At 43.1% G+C, this 15427-nt stretch overlaps 1 protein-coding gene across 30 annotated transcripts in view; it reads left to right on the plus strand.

Annotated features, from left to right (window-relative positions):
- The window catches only part of Dab1 (disabled 1), a 1125345-nt gene that overhangs the window by 956218 nt on the left and 153700 nt on the right, over positions 1-15427 (plus strand). The window lies entirely within an intron of this gene.

Below are 15427 nucleotides of genomic sequence, written 5' to 3' on the forward strand. Positions count from 1 at the left end.
AATGCCCCATCTTCGTGCTAGAGGTGGGCTCTGTAAGTCCCCTCTCCTTATTGTCCAGCATTTCATCTAAAGTCCCTCCCTTTGAGTCCTGAGAGCTTCTCACCTCCCAGATCTCTGGTGCATTCTGGAGGTTCCCCCCAACTTCCTACCTCCCAAGGTTGCCTGTTTCATTCTTTCTGTTGACCCTCAGGGCTTCAGTCCTTTTCCTTTACCTAATACAAGATAAGGTTCCCCTCCCACTCCCACTCTCACTCCCTCCCCCTCCATCCACTTTGCCTCCCAGGTCCCACCCTCCCTCCCCACTTGTGATTGCTTTCTTCTCCCTCCCATGTGGGACTGAGGCGTCCTTACTTAGACACTTCAGCTTGTTGTCCTTTTTGAGTTCTGTGGACTGTATCTTTGGTATTCTGTATTTTATTTTATTTTATTTTATTTTATTTTATTTTATTTTATTTTGACTGACATCAACTTATTAGTGAATACATACCATGAATCTTCTTTTGGGTCTGAATGACCTCATTCAGGATGATATTTTCAAGTTCCATCAATTTGCCTGCTAAACTCAGGATGTCCTCGATCTTAATAGCTGAGTAGTATTCTATTGTGTAAATGAACCACATTTTCTGTATCCATTCTTCTGTTGTGGGACATCTGGATTGTTTCCAGCTTCTGGCTATCACAAATAAGGCCACTAAGAGCATAGTGGAACACGTGCTCCTGTGGCATGGTGGGGCATCTTTTGGATATATTTTCAAGAGTCGTATAGCTGGGTCTTCAGGTAGCTCTATTTCCAATTTTCTCAGAAACCTCCAGATTGATTTTCAGAGTGGTTGTACCAGTTTGCAGTCCTACCAGCAATGGAGGAGTGTTCCTCATTCTCCACATCCTCTCCAACATGTGTTCTCACCTGTGGGTTTGATCTTAGCCATTCTGATTGGTGTAAGGTGGAATCTCAGGGTCTTTTTGATTTGCATTTCTCTGATCACTAAGTACTTTGAACATTTCTTTAGGTGCTTCTCAGCCATTAGAGATTCCTCAGTTGTGAAATCTTGGTTTAGTTCTATACCCCATTTTTTGATTGGATTCCTTTGGTTTTTTTGGTGATTAGCTTCTTAACATAGTAAAATGGCCATCCTACCAAAGGCCATTTGTAGATTCAGTGCAATCTCCATCAAAATCCCAACACAATTCTTCAAAGACATGGACATAGCAATTCTCAAATTCATCTGGAAAAGAAAAAAAAAAGCCAGAATAGCAAAAACAATTCTTAACAATAAAAGAACAGCTGGGGGAATCACCATCCCTGACCTCAAGCTTTACTACAGAGCAATAGTGATTAAAAACTGCATGATATTGGTACAGAGATTAGACACATTGATCAATGGAATAGAATTGAAGACCCAGATATAAAACCACACACTTATGGACACTTGATCTTTTATACAGAAGCCAAAAATATACAATGGGAAAAAGAAAGCATCTTCAATAAATGGTGCTGGTTTAACTGGCTGTCTGTATGTAGAAAAATGAAAATTGACCCATATTTGTCACCATGTACAAAGCTCAAGTCCAAGTGATTCAAGGACCTCAACATAAAACCAGATACACTGAATCTAATAGAAGAGAAAGTGGGAAGTGCCTTGAACTCATTGGCACAAGGGAAAATTTCCTAAACAGAACTCCAATGGTTCATGCTCTAAGATCAAGAATTGATAAATAGAACTTCATGAAACTGAAAAACAAAGGACATAGTCAATGAGACAAATCAGCAACCTACAGATTGGGAAAAAAATCTTCACTAACCCCACATCCAATAGAGGGCTCATATCCAAAATATATAAATAACTCAATCACGAAAATGCAGCCCCTTTTATAATGAGTCAGGCACACCTAGCTATTGCCAGGTAACTGTGGGGCAGGGCCTAGATGAAATGCCAACACTCATACTGTCTCCAGGTTTGGTCATTGTTGGAGTATTTGGCCCTATTATTTTATGGGAGACATGTTGCTGAAGTGGTTAATATTTTCCTCGTGTCCACTAAGAGCCAAATGCTCAAGTTCTTTTTTTTCAGCTGTAATATTTTTGTGTTGCTATAAATATGACTCTACTTCAAATAGGTTGAACAAGAAAACTCACAAATAAATGCTTTGACATGACCACAATTATATGGTGTAGAATTGACCTACTTAGTGAGAACACTTCCCCTAGAGTTCCTTAGTTCATAGTATATTAAACTAACAGAGAAATCTTCCTCCTAGGAGAACTTACCAGCAAAGAGTGGAGCCTGTAGTTTGTCAGTTAATCTAAAAAGAAAATAAATGAAAATATGTGAATCATTAAAAATATGGCTATCTTTCAATTTTACTGTAACTGAGAACATATCATACATGGATATTATTGAATTATGGATATTTTGATCCTGATATCAAGTCAGTTTGTAATCATTCTTGATATTGGAATGCAGTTTTGCTAATTGGAATGTTGGGCCTGATTTTTAATGAAAGTCTCACATATAATACATGTCCTGTATAATTTCCAGTTTGAGCTTTTTAAAAGTAATGTAGGCGTGAAAGAAAGCGCTTAGGAATTTTATAGAACTTCTGGACCTGCGTGTATTTCTATCTAATTCTTCTCAAGTGTGTTGCTAATACCTCAGCAATTTGGGTCATTCTAAAATGTTAAATTGTCATTTTTATTGAAACAACATTTTTTTACATTTATTTTACTAGTTTATAAAGCATATTTCAAAGATCATGTGATCCTGTCAAAGTCAGCTGACACAAGCAGGTTCAGAGGGAAGTGTGTAGGACTCTGGACGGCAGCCAACCTCTGTACACAAAGGGCCTGTCTAGCGTTGATGTTCAGAATGCAGCTGCCCTCAGACTGAGACACAGGCCACTCCAGGCCTCTTCACTCACATCACTACATCACTGCAAAGCTTCTAGACAAAGTCAAGTCTGGAAACGGAGTGGCTCATAGATAAAAGAAGGGAATACTGAAGTATGACTCTTATCTCCTCTCCTTTCTTCTGGGGGTTCAGGGCTAACCTGTGTGTGGTAATCATTCTGTTTGGTTGGCTTATTCTGTTTCCCTTGTATGGCTTAGTGCCTACTAGGCCTTGTGTGTATTCCATCCTGTTGAATCCAAGACTGGCTCTGACTAGGTAAAGGGAAGGTACTCCTGCCATACGCCCGAGTCTGGGGCTGCTTCGGCAAGGGAATGTGAAGATGGCCAGCGTGGGTCTGCAAACACCAATGGAGACACTGGCTCTATAATCTGCTTAGAACCCTGAAGCCAAAGGCTGTAAATCCGAGGAACATTTCAAGCACTCCTGTGGGGTTTCCCTCTGGTTGGTTCCTTCCTTCCTGGTGCCTGATGGATCTGGTCACCCAGCTTCTCTGATAACAACCAGCTTTCATTTGCTGTCAGGCAAGAGGGCACTGTAGGAAGAACAAAGGGGGGTTCCAACACTGGAGACTTTTAAAGATAGGGTCCATATCTTCCATACACACACACACACACACACACACACACACACACACATATATATATACACACACACATATATATATACACACATACACACACACACACACACACACACATATATATATATATATATATATATATATATATATACATACATACATACACACATCAAAAGGCAATTATAGTTATGACATTCTACACTTTCAAATCACACAATTAAGAGCACCCAAACCCCTGGTATGGACAGTTAGTATAATTCTTCATGGTGTGTGTGTGTTGAGGATGGGGTGTGACATACACACCATGGTCTGGTATAGAGGTCAGAGGACAACTTGAGTCAGTTCTCTTTCTGCTTTGGATCTCAGGAGACAAACCTAAGTAATTAGACTTGGTATCCAGTGCTTTTCCCCACTAATCTACCCTGCTGACCCCAATTCTTTATCTTTAATGGGGAGAAAACTACTTGTCTAATTGCTGGTTACTGTGATGATGAGGATCAAACCCACCCTATCTAAACCATAGCTAATATTTTCATCAAATGGAGAGCTGTTCTTTGGACACTGTGCCAAGTAACAAAAGAATAGAAACAAAATAACCCTTGTGACCATTTCTACAAAAAGAGCCTTTCTGCTCTAGATTGTCCTGGTTTGACAAATCTGTAGTAATGGCTAAGGAATAATCCCCCCACCCCGACCCCTGTGTGTGTGTGTGTCTGTCTGTCTGTCTGTCTGTCTGTCTGTGCTCTCCTCCACTTTGTCTTTTAGACTCTTTTGACCTTGGGGTTTGTGTTTAACAGCATCTCAGTTTTATATTTACACTCTGGGGACAGGTGGCAGGTAGGCAGGACTGCTGTGCCTCTGGACACTCTGTGATGCACCATGCTGGAGAGATCTTGAAAAGAATTAGTTGGCACCACTGGCCAAAGACTGTTGGCAGAGCAGATATCTCAGGTTTCACTGTAGCTTTGGGGGTTCCCTTGGCCCTGAGCACCTGGCTGAACAAAGAAATTGGGTGGTGAGCCAGACCGCATGTAACCCTCATCTTTTTCTCCAGTGTATTTGTCCCAAACCTTTGCTCTGAACTTTGTTTTTTTGTCAGTCTGGATACAATTGTCTTTTTTTTCCACGATGGCTTTGAAGTTTAAATGATCTAACAAGATGAAACAGCTGTGTTAGGAGCTGACTCATGCTACCTCTTTCTGAACTCTGATACTGACGTCCTAACTCCTGGCAGCTGATATTCTCTATGAAAGCTACTTGGTTGCTAAGAGTCTACAGACTGACCCATGGATTGGAATGTTGCGACTGGGCAGTTAGGATGTTTCGGGACTGTGTCAGGTTGTCCTTAATCCTCATTCATTGCTCCAGCCTCTCTGACTGGTATCTTGGGCTATCACATGGGGACACACACACACACACACACACACAAAACAAAGACCACCTTTGGGACTATATTAGTTCAGTAGAACATGGGCTCCACTCACTTGGGTGCTCAGCATGTTCTATGATAACATTTGAAACCAATAGAAGAAATCTCTCCACATGTTTGATCTGCCTACCTCAAGTCCCCACCAACGTTTTTGATAAATGCATCAATTTATGATGTGCTCTTGTTCTGTGACTTATGCAATCTCATCTACAGTGGACCAACATGCAGTTTCAGGGCATGGTTCCTAGACTATGCTTACTCATATTTGACTCTGGATAAACCACCTCTTGTTCCCTTTAGAGAAAGGTGTTTGCATCAGCAAACTCCATGTCTTGGAAAATGACCTGATTTCAGGGAAAATACCATCATTATAAATGAGCTTCCTTAAGCTGAGGCCATTGGCTTTTCTCCAATATATGACGGATACATTAATAAACGAAGAAGCTGTGGACATGACAGGTGGGGAGAAGACATAGGAAGGTGTCCTCGGAGAGCAGGGAGATATGACTTCAAGGCAGGAAGCATTAAGTATTGGCAGCGGTAGCAAGCCAGTCAGAGGCAGGAGAAGACAGAACCGTTTCCCTCAGCCTGAGAAGCCATCTAGCCCAGCTAAGGCCCTTGGTCTTAGATGTCTCACCTTCACAGCAGCTAGAGGTGAGTTTGTGTTAAGGCACTTGGGTTGTATTATTTTGATACAGTCACCTTGGCAAACGAATACACACCTCTCCTTTGATGTTATTGTATTCCTCTTTTACTGTGTCCTATTTCCTCCCACCTTCTGTCAGGTAGCTTCAAATAGACTGCCTCAGGAACCCTCTCTCTGCAAGACAGAAACCAGTGTGTTCAGGGCTTCCTGGTTCTGATCTTGCATTGGGCACATGGGAGTGCTCTCCTTGTCATATGTAATGTGTAGGTGGTAGGTGTTGTTTTATGTCCTCTGGGTAGTGCCTGCAGGTCTCTGCACACACATCCTGCTGTGGATGATTCTCCAGTAAAAATCTCTTCATGAGGCTAACCTGAAAAGAAGCAGTGGTTGCAAACACTTCGCCATGCTTGTCATTTTGAAACAATGTTTAAAGCATCTCGGAAAGAGTTGGGGAAAGACGGGTTCTTTGCTTCTAGGTCTCCTGTTTCCCCCTCCATCAGGGAAGATGTTTGGAGGTGTGGAGAAGTCAGCAGGGGAATGGATTTCCTGAAACCCTCCTTAGGTGACTAAGTGACCACCAATCACCCAACTTTGTCATTCATGTTAACTGTGCAATTTCAAATTTTAAAAGAGTCCCTTTAGGGGTTTGTGATCAAGGCTGTGTCCTGCCTAGCTCCCTGGCATTTCTTTGAAACTGTTTGGTACAGCTTTGCTTTTGATTGATGTTATATGGAAAATCCTCCTTCTGGTTGTACAATAGACCCAGTATTACATCTGTCAGCAACATTATAGTAAAGAAATTCTAGCCAGGCATCCGATAGCTCAGAGGGATTTTTTTTTTTTTAATTTGGCCTTTTTCCCCCATCCACAACACAAAATTCCATTCTGCCAAGCAGTATTGAACCCTTTGCCTTGATCTGAGGTCCTAGAATCTCAGAGACTTCAAGTGTTGCAGGCTCTGGTGAGGGAGCCTGGACCCTGCAGTGCAAGCTGCCTGCAGGCTGTGACTTCCAGCAGAGAGAAGGGTTTGAAGCATCAAAAGCCTCACACCTCAGGGTGATTTCCATGCAGAGGCAGAGAGGGAGAGTGACCCTGCCCCTGACCCTCCAAAACTCACATCTGTACACCCTCCCATCTAGGGGAGAATTATAGCCTTTGTTTTCCTAGACACTGCAGGAATACAAAGAATGGGAAAGACCCTTGAAAGTCTGGAAGGGGAAGGGGACAGTAGGGCATGTCAGAGGGCACTAACCCTGCACTCTGAGACTTGTGTTCTAATCCCACACCTGCCCTCCATCTAGCTGGGAAACCTTCTCAAAGCCCCTGCACCTGCCTGGACCTTTCTCTATTTATAAAAATAGGTTAATAACAAGTACTTGACCTGACAGCTCTCTCCCTGGAATTATGTCTCGTTGTGAGTGAATGTGCCTTGCTATTTATCCCTCTGTCAGCCTCCTCTCTTCCCTCCATCTGTCTCCTGCCACGTTTATCACATCATTACTACATGCCACGTGCTTTGCTAAGTATAATAATGTTCATTAATTACATGGCTCAATGAGGCACTATCCTGCTTGTGCTTAAAAATCGCATTACTTGGGTTCAAATAAATCCCAGCTGTCAGCATGACCTTGCCCAGATCCCTTGGCCCCCAGAAGTTCAGATTTCTTACTCATAAATGGAGAGAGCAAGAATGACTACATGGGGCGATCCTTGGGAAAAAGAAAAACATGTGTGTCAAGTATTCCACCACACACCTGACAGCTATTAAGTGCTGTTTTAAAAATCAGGAAAAACAATAGCACGCACTTGTGGAAAAGTGAGTTTCTCTATAACATCCAAAGAGATGTGTCTACCGGAAGGTTATCAGCCTCATCTGGGACTAGAAACAGTTGCTTGATAAATGAGTTAATTCCTGAAGTCGTGTTCCATTTCTATTTCAGTTTAAGCAAATATTGGTCTCACCGATTTTTTTTCTTTTTTAAAACTATTTTTTTTAAAATGTGGTTTTAATTGAAATAGAGCTGCATCACCCCCTTCTTTCCTTCCTCTAAGCGAACTCCCTCAAACTCTTCCCTCGTCCCAATCCTGAAATCAAATGTCTCTTTCGATGATGATGATAATGTGAATGCACAAATATATAAAAATACAACCAGCTGAGTCCATATTGTAATTCCTTCTTTCTATATATATGTAATTTCTATAGTCCTACATAGTTTCAGGGTTGACCAGTCTGCATTAGACATCCAGTAAGGGGGTTCATATTCTGCTAGCAGTCATTTTATAGAAGTTTTCAGAGGGCACTAAGGAGAAAGAACACCTCGTCATGTCTGGGAATGGGCAGCTATAAGGGTGAGAAAACAGCAATTTGGAAAGAACTAAATTCACTGCTTAGAAGAAAATTAGCCCTACAACAAGAAAAAATGGGGGGAGCACAAACTATGGGGACTACACAGTGAAAGGTAGGGCCTGGTAGGTAGGTGGGGTAAGAGGAATTGTTCCAGCCAGAGAAAATGACGTAAGGCAACTTACAGATGTGTGCAGATGTGAAGACAACAGGGGAACCAGGATTTTACTGAACCTCACTGGGATAAAGCAGAAAGCAAATGTTAGGGAAAACAGAATAAAAATAAGTAAGTTGCTTTTCCAATGGGAATGACTGCAGTGTCTCTAACGTTAGGGGATGTGTCCATGGGGTTTATCCCTTGCTATCTGTTATTCAGGGAGTGGGCATGTAGCAAATAGTGGATGGTATATTTTAAATGGGCCAGAATTTGTTTTATTTGGTGTGGAAGAAAGTTAGAACCCTGTGACATTTTCTGAGATGAATAGAATGCCATTATAATGAGAGAGAGAGGAGAGAGAGGAGAGAGAGAGAGAGAGAGAGAGAGAGAGAGAGAGAGAGAGAGAGAGATTGCTCAGGTCCTTTTTATCACTGGATCATAACAAGGATAAGTTATAAACAGGTAGACCAGACGATCATGGAATGTTGGACGACAGCTATGAGGATTAGAGTTCTGCAGCTGTGAGCAGATTTTGGAACTAGTGTTTGTAACTCTTTGAACCTGTGAGGAAGATGCTATATGGAAGAAATTGAAAGTCTCTCCCAAGTTTCTTCCTTGGGTGACCTCTGTCACCTGCATGGTGCTGGTCACTCTTGGAGACACTGAAGACTCAAAGGTGCACAAGAATCAGAGTTCATATAATATACTTAAGTTTCCTTCCCACAGAGTGCTGTTGCCAGTGTTTGTTGTTAGATTACGGTGGATACAGTTGGGAACTGAGTCTCGGGTAGGAAGAAGTGGTTTGGATGAAGAGGAAGTCCATAGTCTTTGTCCCATGCATATCAGCTGTTGGCCATTGTAGGGGAATTTGGACTTCGACGTTTAGCAGGGAAATGGAAATGAAGCGCGCAGCTCTGGAGAACGGCTGAGGCAAACCCTGGTTATTTAGCTGTTGTGTGAGTGTGTATGACTAACAGGTGAAAAGAGGATATGGCAGAATGTCAAAGAATGTGCCCATGAAGGTTCTGGAAGGAAAGGTAGACAAAGATAGGAGTCATAAAAAGAAAGTCAGAAGCAGTGTAGTGACAGAAACATGAGAGTGACTTCTTCAAGATGGTGGACAGGTGTGCAGCTGAGTGAAGAGACCGGGGTGAGTTGAGTGTGCAGAAGGGACCACAGGAGAAAGTCATTCCCAAGGATTTGGTTTTCCCTCCATGGAGCATGTCACAGATTGATTGCAAGGTCTCCACGGTAGCCATGTACTGGCTGTCTCGTTTCCTAGTGAGTATTATTATGAAATATAATGCAGCGAGGGGGTACCTGCCAGGCCCATGCCAAGGTGTCCCCTGAGAAATCACACCGTGCAACAGAGCTTGTATAAGGGGGTTTATTTGGGGGAAAGGAGGGGAGTGAGGGCCTGGAGAAGGGGTAGAGGCAAACAAGTGGACATGTAGACAGACATACAGACAGAAGCAAAACCATGAGGGCAGAGAAAGTGAGGACAGAGAAGGACAGAAATGGGTAGAGAGAGATGGCTGGAACACATGGGAACAGGGAGACGTGCAGCTGGAGTGGCAGGACAGTCCTTTTATATGACATCAGCAATTGCTAGGTCCCTGGGAGGAGCACAGCAGAATTGTCTATAAGCTAACACGTAGGGACGCAGATCTTTTTGGTTGTAGACTGTTGATGTCCTGTTCACTTTGAGGGTCCAGGGGGCTTGCTGATGGTTTGCCTCCAGGAAAGAGGAAACTCTGGTATTCCCAGCCCCCATTTTCCTTCACAGACTTGCACACTTTCTTCCTGATTTGCACACCCACCCCCATTGTTATGCTGCAGTGCACCGCAATGTGCTCAGTACCCTTCTTGGCTCATCCAGGATTGTAAGGCGGTTACTACTAAGCCGAGAGTTTCATACAGGCTCATTTGCAATTATCTGGCACTGGTTTTACTTTTAGCCTTGTCTGGGTGTTGGTCCCCTCTCTTCCCTGAATTGTATTATTGGAACCTGGTTACTAATCTTACCTTCCATTCCAAACTCCCTCTGAGGACTCTGGTTCAAAGTCATCTTTGCTTTTGTCAAATCTCTGTAATACTGCTCAATATAATATGTCTGCTAGTTGTTCTTGGGCTGGCCTGGGCCATGACTTCTCTTGTTCTGCACATGTTTCCTATCTTGATTTCTTGTTTCAGTTTTCAGAAGTTTATGTATTGACACTCTGACTTGATTATAAATTCCCTGAGCTGATACAAAGGCCTTAAAATTTACTATACCTATAATTTATAACTGTTTCTCCTCTTTCTGTTCTTTTATCTTTTTAAAAAAATGATAGCACATGATCCAGAAGAGAACAATAGATTATTTAGAGACCTGAATTTGAATTTGTTCACAGCCAAATGAAATATAAGTGGCTGTGGAAAATACTGTTTATGCACTGTGAGTTCTAGAAAATTGAAAAATAGCAATACTGACTCATAGGGTCTGGATGGCATAAACATGATGTAATAATTGGTCATTCTTCATCACTTTTCTGGGTACAGTGATGATTATCAATGGGCCATGTCCCCTCCAAAAGGTGTCCACATTCAAAACTTGAAGGGGAGACTTCAGTGTCTCAGATATTCAGATCAGAGACATTTATCTGACAAGATTTATTCAAAGTCCTTAAAGGTTCAAAGCTGAAACCTCCCTGCTCCCAAGTATTGTGGGTAAGGGAACACCCAACCTCCCATTTATTGTTATTCCTTGAAGAGTTTTTCTTTGGGTGGCCAGAGAGATGGCTCAGCAGTTAAGAGCACCGACTGTTCTTCCACAGGTCCTGAGTTCAATTCACAGCAACCACATGGTGGCTCACAACCATCTGTAATGGGGTCGGGTGCCCTCTTCTGGTGTGCCTGAAGAGACCAATGGTGGTGTACTCATATGCATAAAATAGATAAATAAATCTTAAAATAAAATTAAAAAAAGTTTTTCTCTGGAAGCCCTTCCCCTCAGTCCTCCACTGAAAACGCCATGTCCTTCTGGTTGTCATGTATCCATCCATCCATCCATCCATCCATCCATCGGACTGTGGCTTCTTCACACATGCTCCTTCAGTGCATTGCTCGGAGCACAGTTGCTACTACTCTATAGGCAGAAAGCACAGTTAGAGCTTAAGAAATGAAAATACTGAGACAAGCTTGCTGGCTAAATCTTGGAGGAGTCCTATCACTTTGTTGGCTGTGTGATCTCCTGACAGGTGCCTTGACCTCCCAAACCCCCTTTCCTCCTCTGCAGGGAGGGAGTCACTGTAACGCTGATGGTTGTTGAATGCTTTGATTACATCCTATAAAAAGTAATGCAGGCGCATAACTTTCCCCTGGACCTAGAACTAAGTGCTTAGGAAATGACAGTCCTAGCCCCTCACAGGAAAGATTCCAATCCCTATGGTGATGTTGGTGGTGGTGGGTTTTTTTTTTTTTTTGACCAAATTAAGCAGAATGTAATTCAGTTCTTCCCTCTCTTTCCCACTGATTGTTTTACTATTATTGCCCACAAACAAATTTCGCCTCCTCTTCTCCCTGACAAGTTCCTCTGTAGTTTGAATAATCATTAAAATCACTCTTGCAAACAAGCCATTATGAGCTCTTAGAGAGGGGCTTTGTGGTGAAGCCAAGGCTGCATTCTCTTTCTGATCCAGAAGACCCTTCTGGCCTTCATTTGCAAAAGGTAGACAGACAGAAGTTGTTTACAAGGAAATCGGTGGTTCTGTTTCGAATTCAATGCAAGCTGAGCATTGAGAGAGACAAAGGAAAGAACTAGACAGTTTGCAGTCTGAAACTGTGGGAGTGAAAATGGAGCAAAGATCACCTCAGCCCTTTGTCCACTGCTTCTTTAGGAGAGTCCAAGTTAAGGGAAAGGGTGTGGAGAAGGACATACATCCACGGAAATGTGCGTGGGCCAGCACATCCCTTACTTCAGTCAAGCATACTGTAAGGATCTCAGCCTTAAGTAGTGAAGGAGAAGCAGGTACCTGTATCAGAAGTCTGAGCTTCAGGAATGTGTCTACTTATCAGATTTCTTTCTGCTTTTTAATGGAACTTGAGTTCTCATCCCCCCCACCCCCATTAGCCTGGGGAATTCTTAATGGGCTAATTCCATGGCCTAATTTCTATCCATTATTAACGCTTTCTAAATGGCTTCAAGTAACAGAGTCAACTTTAAGAGAGTTAGATAATAGGGCATATCATCAGAACCCAGTGGTGTCTCACAGGGTCAAGAAGGACAGGAACCCAGGAATTTGAACTCAGCTAGAGCTAAGGACGAGACACTTGGCAGGGACCCAGGAATCTGAAATCAACAAGAACCTTAATTGCATTCTTTCTGTGCTCACTTCTTCAGGATTCTTTCTACCCTATTACCCTATCTCTTTTTTCTTCTCTCTTCTCTTCTCTTCTCTTCTCTTCTCTTCTTTTTTTCTTTTTCTTTTTTTGTTTTGTGTTTTTGTTTTTGTTTTTCCAAGACAGGGTTTCTCTGTGTAGCCCTGGCTGTCCTGGAACTCACTCTGTAGACCAGGCTGGCCTCGAACTCAGAAATCCGCCTGCCTCTGCCTCCCGAGTGCTGTGATTAAAGTCGTGCGCCACCACGCCCAGCCTTCTCTTCTTTTATTTTCTTTTCTTTCTTTTTCTTTTCTTTTCTTTTCTTTTCTTTTCTTTTCTTTTCTTTCCTTTTCTTCTCTTCTCTTCTTTTCTCGTTTCTTTTTCTTTTTTCTTTTTTTTAAAGTCTGGTTTTGTTTCCCTGATTTACTGTAGAAATAAAATAGCCCCCTTGATTTTTTTACTTACCAGCTGTGGCATGCTATGATCCTCCCCTAAGGGGATGCTGACTTCTCTCCCTTTTCCTCCCCCTCATCTGTACCCCCTCTCCTCTTCTCACTCTCACCCTCATTCTCTCTGCCTCGATATTCAATTCCCAGAAATACAACCCTCTGATTAATAACACACGGGTGGACCAGGTGTTACTGTCCAGTGCAATCAAGAGGGGCCAGAGGGGAGGTCACAGTATGTAAGTGCAGTCACATGATCGTAATAGGGGAGTGGTTGAGTGGTTACTCAATCACTAAAATCCAGGCATGGATCACAAAAGGCAAGTATCTGTCCTTGACAAATGAGGCAGGTCCCTGCTCTCACAGTCTGTGAAATGTTAGCTCCCCAAATGGCCAGGGACAACAATACTCCAATATACTGATATTAAGAGTCAGCCATAATGATTCCGTGTGAAATCTACATTGAAACTGAATGGAAAAAAGCTCATGTTTGCAAGTAAACTCAGCCAGGTAGAAGCAATACTCTTATTTCTTCTTGCACACACAGCACAGACTGGGTAACTTTTCATGGAGAGAGGCTTAATTTGGCTTGTGATACCCAGGTCCAAGATTGGAGGCTACTTCGGTCAGTTGCCTTTTTGCTGCCAGAGTCCTGAGGAAACAGAGTACCACGTGGTGAGAAGAAGGGAGCATGCGTGTGTTTCTTCTGGTCTCTTACACACACCGTCAATCATGGGGCTCCACCCCAGTGACCTTATCTAATCCAGAATCACCTTGCCAAGGTCCTACTCTGAACCTCAGGCTTGGATTACATCTTCACTTCCTAAATATCTCACAGTGGTGATTAAATTTCAGCACATGGAATCTTGGGAGTCACGGAGCCTGTGTCTGAACTGTATCAAAAGGCTATTCGTCCTCACGGTATTTGCAAGCCTCATGTTGGTTCTGCCTGTTCTACATGATAAATGAAGAAAGGAACATCCCATCATAACAGGGACTACCTGAGATTCCTGACTTACTCGGGACTGTACCTCATAGTTGTTTGGAAGTTTTGTTTTTCTGTTCCTGAATCTCGAATACTTGGCACAACTGGGTATGAAAAGCCTTAAGTGGAACACTGAGTTGCCACCTTCTCTGAGCAAAGTTTCCATCAGTCAGGAGGATTTCACACAGGGAAGTAGCCCTGGCTTCCGCTAAACTGCCCAAGCTCTTCTCTTTTTCTGCCTTCTCCAGTCTGTGTTCGGTAAGCTCTATCTGCTTGTCATGGTGATAAAACACCATGGGGAAAGCAACATGGGGAAGAAAGGGTGTGTTTCAGCCTACACTTCCAGGAAACTGCCAATTACAGAGGAAAGTAACACGAAGGAACCCAGAGGGAGGAACTTGGGCACAAAGGCCATGGAAGAGGGCTGTTTTCTGACTTGCTCTCTGAAGCTTGATCAACCTCCTTTCTTGCAAATGCCTGGACCAGCAGTTCAGGGATGGCACCACGGTCGACATAAACCCTCCCATGTTAATCACTCACCAAGAAAATGCTCTATAGACTTGGTAATTTCTCAGTCCAGATTCTCTCTTCCCAGATATGTCTGTGTTTGTGTCCAATTGATCAAAACCAAACCAAACCTCACCAGCACTCCAGTTTGGACCTAGGCCATCTTTACTCTAGACTTCTGCCATTGCTCTCATTGGGTCTCTCCTCTGGCGTCCCTGGCCCTGCTTGGACTCCTCCCTTGAACACGGAGCAGTGAGAAGAACCTTTTTATGCTAAGCAGCTGCTTCCTTATGAAGACCCACGATGGCTTTCCACTGCTCCGGGAATCAAGCCTGCTCCCCTTGCTGACCCTGCCAGATAATGCAATAGTCGAGACAGCCCCACTGCCCCACCCCTTTCCTTACATTGCCCCACTGTCCTCAGGATTGCTGTGTGTGTGTGTGTGTGTGTGTGTGTGTGTGTGTGTGTGTGTGTTCAAGAAGAGTTCAAGCTCTATTTCTCCCAACATGACTGCCCTTGTCAGGAATCCTTGCAAATGTCTTCTCTACGACAAAGTCTCCCTGGATCTGGCTATCTACAAGAAGTGTAACCCTAGCAACCCCCCATTTAATCAAACTGCTCCACCATCTTTAGAACACTTGCCACTTTCTGGAAAGAGTCTTCTCATTGTCTATGTGTACTTCCTCCCTCCCCCTCTGAGATCAGAATCTCCAGGGGAAAGAGGGCTTCTCACTCTCTGCCATTCGTTACTGTATCCTGGGACACAAACCAGTGCTTGGCCCCAAGTGGTACTTGAGTGTGAATTTAGGGAATAGAAACATATTAGAGATGTGGGAAGCCAGGACTGGGCCTGTGCCCTTGCATCTATTATGAATCACTGCTGGGGACACTTAGTCACTGTCTACCCCTGTACATCCTACTTAAACTCGCCATCACTGAGATTTATCTCTGAGTTTAATCAAATGTAATTTATACTGCAGCCTCCTCGGTAAATAATTGATTTGCCCTCTCTGTTGTCTCCATCACACATACTTCTTTGTACTCTAAAGAAATGATTTAATCAGT

This window comes from Mus musculus, chromosome 4 (assembly GCF_000001635.26).
Source record: "Mus musculus strain C57BL/6J chromosome 4, GRCm38.p6 C57BL/6J".
Taxonomy (NCBI): Eukaryota; Metazoa; Chordata; class Mammalia; order Rodentia; family Muridae; genus Mus; species Mus musculus.